Here is a 9,904-nt window from a genome sequence, read left to right as displayed (position 1 = left end):
TATACCACAAGGCCAGAGCGGTGCCGTACGTGATGCAGGAAAAGATAGAATGCGAATTGGACCGCCTGCTGAGGGAAGGCATCATCTCGCCAGTCGAATTCAGTGACTGGGCGAGCCCGATCGTGCCGGTGCTCAAGGCGGATGGGTCGGTCAGGATACGTGGTGATTACAAGGCCGCCATCAATCGAGTGTCACTCCAAGACCAGTACCCGCTACCGAGAGCGGAAGACCTCTTTGCGACGCTATCCGGTGGCAAACTTTTTTCAAAATTAGACCTGACCTCAGCTTACATGACCCAGGAGCTGGCGAGTGAGTCGAAGAAGCTGACCATCATCACGACACACAAGGGATTGTTTGAGTATAACAGATGTCCATTCGGGACTCGTTCGGCCGCCGCGATCTTGCAGCGAAATATGGAAAGCCTCCTCAGGTCAATTCCAAGGTCAGTGGTTTTTCAAGACGAAATCCTCATCACGGGTCGCGATACTGAAGAACACCTCCACAACCTGGAGGAGGTGCTACACAGACTGGACCGGGTAGGGCTGTGACTGAAAAAGGCAAAGTGCATCTTCTTAGCTCCAGAGGTAGAATTCCTGAGGATGAGGGTAGCAGCAGACGGGATCAGACCTACTGCGTCCAAAGCGGAAGTGATCCAGAGAGCACCCAGACCCCGTAATACGATGGAGCTGCGTTCGTTCCTGGGGCTCCTGAACTATTTTGGTAACTTTCTTCCCAAATTGAGCACGCTGTTAGAGCCACTACACGTGCTCCTATGCAAAGGTCGTGATTGGGTCTGGGGGGACAGCCAGCAAAGGGCTTTTGATAGAGCACGCAATTTGTTATGCTCCAACAAACTGTTAACGTTATATGACCCGTGTAAGAAACTAGTTTTAACGTGTAATGCGTCGTCCTATGGGGTCAGGTGTGTGTTGCAGCATGTGAATGCCAATGGTCAGTTACAGCCGGTAGCTTCTGCCTCCAGAAATCTGTCCCAGGCAGAAAGAGGCGACGGGATGGTAGAAAAGGAAGTGCTAGCATGTGTATATGCAGTAAAAAAAAATGCACCAGTACCTGTTTGGCAGGAAATTTGAGCTGGAGACAGATCACAAACCCCTAACGTCCCTTTTGGCTGACAACAAGGCCATAAATGCGAAAGCATCAGCCTGCATACAGAGGTGGGCACTCATGTTAGCCGCCTATGACTACACAATTCGGCACAGACCGGGCACTGAAAACTGCGCCAATGCACTCAGCAGGCTCCCACTAGCCACCACTGAGGGGACTACCGAGCATGGTGCTGAGATGGTCATGGCTGTTGAAGCTTTCGAAAGCGAAGGCTCACCTGTGACAGCCTGTCAGATTAAAGTCTGGACAAATAAAGACCCGCTACTGTCTTTAGTTAAGAAATGTGTCCTGAATGGGGGCTGGGCAGCCACGTACGGGGCACGCCCTGAGGAATTTAAACCATTTCATAGGCACAAGGATGAACTCTCGATTCAGGCTGATTGCCTACTGTGGGGAAACTGAGTCGTCATGCCCCAGATTGGCAGAGAAGTGTTTATCAGAGAACTTCTAAAATGAGCACCCGGGCATTGTCATGATGAAGGCAATTGCCAGGTCACACGTTTGGTGGCAATGGATAGATGCAGACCTGGAACTTTGTGTTCGCAGGTGCAACACGTGTGCTCAGCTGGGCAACGCACCCAGGGAAGCCACCCTTAGCCCTTGGTCCTGGCCCGCCAAGTCATGGTCACACATTCATGTGGACTATGCAGGTCCTTTCATGGGAAAAATGTTTTTGGTTGTAGTAGACGCCTACTCCAAATGGATTGAGTGTGCCATTTTAAATTCAAGCACATCCTCTGCCACGGTAGAAAGTCTACGGGCAAGGTTCGCCGCCCATGATCTACCAGATGTCTTTGTCAGCGACAATGGCCCGTGCTTCACAAGCACTGAATTCCAGGACTTCGTGGCAGGCAACGGAATCAACCATGACAGAATGGCACTGTTCAAGCCGGCCTCAAATGGCCAGGCGGAACGAGCAGTGCAGATAATCAAACAGGGGATGCTCAGAATCCAAGGGGGTTCCCTACAAAGCCGCTTATCACGCCTCCTGTTGGCCAATAGATCCCGACCACACTCGCTCACAGGGGTTCCACCCGCAGAGCTGCTAATGAAAAGGACGCTCAAGACCAGGTTATCCCTTATACACCCTACTATGAAAGAAATTGTTGAGAGCAGGCGTTAGTCACAATGTGACTACCACCACAGGAATGCGAGGGCGCGATGTATTGATGTCAATTACCTTGTTTTTGTCCTTAATTACGCTGCAGGGCCCAAATAGCTTGCAGGCACTGTGATTGCCAAAGAGGGGAAAAGGGTTTTGGTAGTTAAACTTACCAATGGACAAATCTGCCGCAAACACGTGGATCAAACTAAAAGGAGATTTAGCAACCCCATAGAAGAAGCAGAGGAAGAACACGATGTAGAGTTCACTCCACCACAGGTGACCGAACACCAGAACCAAGTGGAGGAGAGCCCAATCACTGTGGGCAGTCCGGACAGGCCTGAGGCACCGCAAACATCAGACACTCAGGCCAGCGCCCAACAACTGGAGCCCCAACTCAGGCGCTCTACAAGGGAGCATAAACCAACAGAGAGACTTAACCTGTGATTCCAATAAGACTTTGGGGGGTGGAGGTGATGTCATGTATTCAACTATCATTGTAACCCATGTATAAGCTGACCTAAGTTGTACACCTTGAGAACATTGACCACAAGCGAGCGAACTTGTGGGAGACACTCCTAACCTGGTCTCTCAGGTATAAAAGGGGAGGCTCCACCCACCTTCATCACTTGAGGTCTTGGTAATAAAGGTAACTGGTCACAGAGTGACCTTCTCTCAAGTATGGGCCTCGTGTGCATCTATACCGTATAGTAAGGACATATCACTCATGGTGCCATAAGCTTTATTAACTGCTTTGTTAACCTGTCCAGCCATCTTCAAAGAACTGTGCACAAAGACCCCATATCTCTCTGTTCATACACCCCCTTTAAAATTGTACCATTTAGCTTGTATTGTGTCTCCTCATTCTTCCGACCAAAATGTATAACCTCACATTTTTCTGTTTTCACATTTTTATTGTAATTGAAATATGGATAAAACTGCCTGAAAGCATGATGGAGGCAGATTCATAAGAAATAGGAGCAAGAGTAGGCCATTCGGCCCCTTGAGCCTGCTCTGCCATTCACTGAGATCATGGCTGATCTTCTACTTCAACTCCATTTTCATAAGAACATAAGAACTAGGAACAGGTGTAGGCCATATGGCCCCTCGAGCCTGCTTTGCCATTCAATAAGATCATGGCTGATCTGATCATGGACTCAGCTCCACTTCCCCGCCCGCTGCCCATAACCCCCTTATCCCCTTAGCGTTTAAGAAACTGTCTATTTCTGTCTTAAATTTATTCAATGTTTCAATGTCCCAGCTTCCACAGCTCTCTGAGGTAGCAAATTCCACAGATTTTCTTCTCTGAGGGAAGAATTTCTCCTTATCTCTGTTTTAAATGTGCAGCCCTTTATTCTAAGATCATGCCCCCTAGTTCTAGTCTCCCCTATCAGTGGAACCATCCTCTCTGCATCCACCTTTTCAAGCCATTTCTTATACGTTTCGATAAGATCACCTCTCATTCTTCTGAATTCCAGTGATTAGAGGCCCAACCGACTCAACCTTTCCTCAAAGTCAACCCCCTCATCACATGAATTAATGTAGTGAACCTTCTCTGAACTGCCTCCAAAGCAGGTATATCCTTTCGTAAACATGGAAACCAAAACTGCACGCAATATTCCAGGTGTGGCCTCATCAATACCTTGTATAGCTGTAGTAAGACTTCCCTGCTTTTATGCTCCATCCCCTTTGCAATAAAGGCCAAGATACCATTGGCCTTCCTGATCACTTGCTGTAACTGCATACTATCCTTTTGTGTTTCATGCACAAGTACCTCCAGGTCCCGCTGTACTGCGGCACTTTGCAATCTTTTTCCATTTAATTTTTTGATTTTTTTTCTGCCAAAGTGCATGAGCTCACACTTTTCAAGATTATACTCCATCTGCCAAATTTTTGCCCACTCACTTAGCCTGTCTATGTCCTTTTGTAGATTTTTTGTGTCCTCCTCACACAAACTTTTCCTCCCATCTTTGTATCATCAGCAAACTTGGCTACGTTACTTCCCTTCTTCCAAGTCGTTAATATAGATTGTAAATAGTTGGGGTCCCAGCACTGATCCCTGCGTCACCCCACTAGTTACTGGTTGCCAACCAGAGAATGAACCATTTATCCCGACTCTCTGTTCTCTGTTAGTTAGCTAATTCTCTATACATGCCAATTCTCTATCCATGCTAATATGAGGTTGGGGACAGCATCAAACAAGAAATTAGGGTGCTGGGACCCCAACTATTTACAATCTATATTAACGACTTGGAAGAAGGGAAGTAACGTAGCCAAGTTTGCTGATGATACAAAGATGGGAGGAAAAGTTTGTGTGAGGAGGACACAAAAAATCTACAAAAGGACATAGACAGGCTAAGTGAGTGGGCAAAAATTTGGCAGATGGAGTATAATCTTGGAAAGTGTGAGCTCATGCACTTTGGCAGAAAAAAAATCAAAAGTTCAGCAATTATCATGGGCGACTTTAATCTACATATTGATTGGGATAACCAAACTGGTAGCAATGCGGTGGAGCAGGATTTCCTGGAGTGCATTAGGGATGGTTTTCTAGACCAATATGTCGAGGAACCAACTAGAGGGCTGGCCATCCTAGACTGGGTGATGTGTAATGAGAAAGGGCTAATTAGCAATCTTGTTGTGCGAAGCCCCTTGGGGAAGAGTGGCCATAATATGGTAGAATTCTTTATTAAGATGGAGAGCAACACAGATAATTCAGAGACTAGGGTCCTGAACTTAAGTAAAGGTAACTTTGATGGTATGAGACGTGAATTGGCTAGAATACACTGGCGAGTGATACTTAAAGGGTTGACGGTGGATAGGCAATGGCAAATGTTTAAATATCACATGGATGAACTTCAACAATTGTACATCCCTGTCTGGAGTAAAAATGAAATGTGGAAGGTGGCTAACAAGGGAAATTAAGGATAGTGTTAAATCCAAGGAAGAGGGATATAAATTGGCCAAAAAAAGCAGCAAACCTGAGGACTGGGAGAATTTTATAATACAGCAGAGGAAGACAAAGGGTTTAATTAGGACGGGGAAAATAGAGTATGAGAGGAAGCTTGCTCGGAACATAAAAACTGACTGCAAAAGCTTCAATAGATATGTGAAGAGAAAAAGATTAGTGAAAACAAACGTAGGTCCCTTGCAGTCGGATTCAGGTAAATTTATAATGGGGAACAAAGAAATGGCGGACCAGCTAAACAAATACTTTGGTTCTGTCTTCACGAAGGAAGACACAAATAACCTTCTGGAAATACTAGGGGACCGAGGGTCTAGTGAGAAGGAGGAACTGAAGGATATCCTTATTAGGCGGGAAATTGTGTTGGGGAAATTGATGGGATTGAAGGCAGATAAATCACCGGGGCCTGATGATCTGCATCCCAAAGTACTTATAGAAGTAACCCTAGAAATAGTGGATGCATTGGTGATCATTTTCCACTATCGACTCTGGATCAGTTCCTATGGACTGGAGGGTAGCTAATGTAACACCACTTTTTAAGAAAGGATGGAGAGAGAAAACAGGTAATTATAGACTGGTTAGCCTGACATCGGTAGTGGGGAAAATGTTGGAATCAATTATTAAAGATGAAATAGCAGCACATTTGGAAAGCAGTGATGGGATTGGTCCAAGTCAGCCTGGGTTTATGAAAGGGGAATCATGCTTGACAAATCTTCTCGAATTTTTTGAGGATGTAACTGATAGAGTGAACAAGGGAGAACCAGTAGATGTGGTCTATTTGGACTTTCAAAAGGCTTTTGGCAAGGTCCCACACAAGAGATTGGTGTGCAAAATTAAAGCGCATGGTATTGGGGGTAAAGTACTGATGTGGTTAGAGAACTGGATGGCAGACAGGAAGCAGAGAGTCGGGATAAACAGGTTCTTTTCAGAATGGCAGGCAGTGATTAGTGGGGTGCCGCAGGGCTCAGTGCTGGGACCCCAGCTCTTTACAATATACATTAATGATTTGGATGAGGGAATTGAGTGTAATATCTCCAAGTTTGCAGATGACACTAAGCTGTGTGGCGGTGTGAGCTGTGAGGAGGACACTAAAAGGCTGCAGGCTGACTTGGACAGGTTAGGTGAGTGGGCAAATGCATGGCAGATGCAGTATAATGTGGATAAATGTGAGGTTATCCACTTTGGTGGCAAAAACATGAAGGCAGAATATTATCTGAATGGCGGCAGATTAGGAAAAGGGGAGGTGCAACGAGCCCTGGGTGTCATGGTACATCAGTCATTGAAAGTTGGCATGCAGGTACAGCAGGTGGTGAAGAAGGCAAATGGTATGTTGGCCTTCATAGCTAGGGGATTTGAGTATAGGAGCAGGGAGGTCTTACTGCAGTTGTACAGGGCCTTAGTGAGGCCTCACCTGGAATATTATGTTCAGTTTTGGTCTCCTAATCTGAGGAAGGTTGTTCTTGCTATTGAGGGAGTGCAGCAAAGGTTTACCAGACGGATTCCCGGGATGGCAGGACTGACATATGAGGAGAGACTGGATCGACTGGGCCTGTAGTCACTGGAGTTTAGAAGGATGAGAAGGGATCTCATAGAAACAGATAAAATTCTGATAGGACTGGACAGGTTAGATGCAGGAAGAATGTTCCCGATGTTGGGGAAGTCCAAAACGAGGGGACACAGTCTAAGGATAAGGGGTAAGCCATTTAGGACTGAGATGAGGAGAAACTTCTTCACTCAGAGAGTTTTAACCTGTGGAATTCCCGACCGCAGAGAGTTGTTGATGCCAGTTCATTGGATATATTCAAGAGGGAGTTAGATATGGCCCTTACGGCTAAAGGGATCGAGGGGTTTGGAGAGAAAGTGGGAAAGGGGTACAGAGGTGAATGATCAGCCATGATTTTAATGAATGGTGGTGCAGGCTCGAAGGGCTGAATGGCCTACTCCTGCACCTAATTTCTATGTTTCTACGTTTCTATTACCCCCAACCCCGTGAACTTTTAACTTGTGCAGTAATCTTTTATGTGGCACCTTGTCAAATGCCTTTTGGATATCCAAATATACCACATCCGCTGGTTCCCCTTTATCTACCCTGTTCGTTACATCCTCAAAGAACTCCAGAAAATTTGTCAAACATGACTTCCCCTTCATCAATCCATGCTGACTCTGCCTGACGAATTTTGCTTTCCAAATGTCCTGCTATGCTTCTTTAATAATGGACTCCAACATCTTCCCAACCTCAGATGTTAGGCTAACTGGTCTATAGTTTCCTGCTTTTTGTCTGCCTCCTTTTTTAAATAGGGGCATTATATTTGCAGTTTTCCAATCTGCTGGGACCTCCCCAGAATCCAGGGAATTTTGGTAAATTACAACCAGTGCATCCACTATCACTGCCGCTACTTCTCTTAAGACCCTAGGATGCAAGCCATCAGGTCCAGGGGATTTATTTGCCTTTAGTCCCATTATCTTACTGAGTACCACCTCCTTAGTGATTGTGATTGTGTTAAGTTTCTTCCCCCCCACCCCACCCCAATTAGCCCCTTGACTATCCACTGTCGGAATATTGTTAGTGTTCTTTACCGTAAAGACTGATACAAAATATTTGTTCAGAGTTTCTGCCATCTCCATGTTCCCCATTACTAATTCCGCAGTCTCGTCCTCTAAGGGACCAACAATTACTTTAGCCACCCTTTTCCTTTTTATATACCTATAGAAACACTTGCTATCTGTTTTTATATTTAGCGCTAGTTCACTTTCATAGCCTATCTTCCCTTAATCAATTTTTAGTCGTTCTTTGCTGCTTTTAAAAATTTCCCAGTCTTCTTTCTCCCACTAGTTCTGGCCACTTTGTATGCCCTTGGTTTTAATTGGATACCATCCTTTATTTCTTTAGTTCGCCACGGATGGCTATCTTTTCTCTTACACCCTTTCCTCCTCACTGGAATATATTTTTCTTGAGAGTTGTGAAATATTTCCTTAAATGTACACCACTGTTCATCAACCGTCCTACACTTTAATCTATTTTCCCAGTCCACTTCACCCAACTCTGCCCTCATACCTTTAAGCTTAGTACGAAAGAGATCCAACTTTCTCACCCTCTATCTTGGGGAGCATTGGAGGCAAGACCAGGAGAGGATGCAAGAGGCAGGAGCTTTAAAAGAGCAGCAGGACGGGAGCAGGGAGACAAAGCCGCCAAAAGGGAGCAAGATGGGTGGAGACGCGCCATTGTTCCAACGAGAGAAGAAACGGGGAGCAAGGGTCAGCGATGGAGGTGAGACCGAAGGGAGTGGCACTGTTAGAGAAACCATGTTAGCAGGAGGACTCTCTAAGGGAGATTATGTATCTAATGGGGAACAGGGACAGGAGATTACAGAAGAGCTGAGAGTGAGGAGTCAGAGGAGGATGGAGACATGGAATTGGTGGGTGGGGGGCATTATGGGGAAAGGGAAAGGTTAGTGAGGGGCAGAAGGAGGGAGAATGGGCAGTTCCGCGGCCTAAATTTAATGTAAGGAAGGGGCTGAAACTGCAGGGAAAGTTCAAACAGGAGGTGAAAAAGAGCCGGAGGCTGCAGGAGAAAGCAACAGCTTCCCAAAAGGTTGAGAAGGAGCATGAGAGGAGGGAAGGGGCAGAGATTAAATGATGATGGGGGTATTATCAGACACACTTCTTTTATTCGGAGCAATGATTACATTGGTTTCGGTTAATGTGAATGGACTGAGGGGGTAGAAGAAATTGCAGCAGTTGTTACAGTGTTTTAAAGGCACTGACCTGTTGTGTCTGCATCCTTTTAGGATGAGGATATCCTAGAAAGAGTTCAGAATGTGTGAAAGGGTGAAGTATTTGCAAGTTGCGCAAATAATAATCGTAGAGGGGTGGCTGTTTCAGTGAGTTTGTCCATAAAAGAGAACGTTGCATTGGTGGGCAAGGACACTGAGGGGAGATTTTTACAGCTAAAGGTACAAATGGATGAATTGAATTGTGATCTCTTTAATATCTATGCGGCGAATGGCCATTGCAAGCAGCGTAGTTTTTTTGGTGGTTATTCACAGAAGTGTCGGAGGCGAAAAACCCTTGTAAAGTGGGGAATTTTAATGTATCTTTATCTCGGATGACCATTTCAGCCCAGATGACCTTTAAGGATGATAACTCCAGCGAGATGTTTGTAAAAATGATGGCAAATTTAAATTTGAGAGACTTATGGAGGGATCGGAACCCCATAAAAAGGGAGTTCTCCAGAAGAGGTTGTGTGAATGATGTTTTAAAACAGTGCCGAATACATTTTGTGTTAATGCGGGAAGGGTTAAGTTCTGAGGTGATGGAGATTTATTATAAAAATGTATTTTTTAGTGACCACTCAGCTTTGGTTCTTAAAATTAGGAACAGAGGGTCCAGGGATGTGGATTTTAAACAATCAGTACCTGAAAGAAATTGCTTTTAAAGAAGGGATTTTAAATATAATAAAGAATGCGCAGAAGGAACCTTTCTTCTTGAAAGAAAAATGAGTTTGGTGAGACAATTTCAAATATGAGGTCAAAGTTTTTTCATAGAAACATAGAAACATAGAAAATAGGTGCCAGGAGTAGGCCATTCGGCCCTTCGAGCCTGCACCGCCATTCAATGAGTTCATGGCTGAACATGCAACTTCAGTACCCCATTCCTGCTTTCTCGCCATACCCCTTGATCCCCCTAGTAGTCAGGACTACATCTAACTCCTTTTT

Source organism: Pristiophorus japonicus, chromosome 15 (genome assembly GCF_044704955.1).
Source record: "Pristiophorus japonicus isolate sPriJap1 chromosome 15, sPriJap1.hap1, whole genome shotgun sequence".
In the NCBI taxonomy this organism is placed as follows: domain Eukaryota; kingdom Metazoa; phylum Chordata; class Chondrichthyes; family Pristiophoridae; genus Pristiophorus; species Pristiophorus japonicus.
This window is presented reverse-complemented; position numbering follows the sequence as displayed.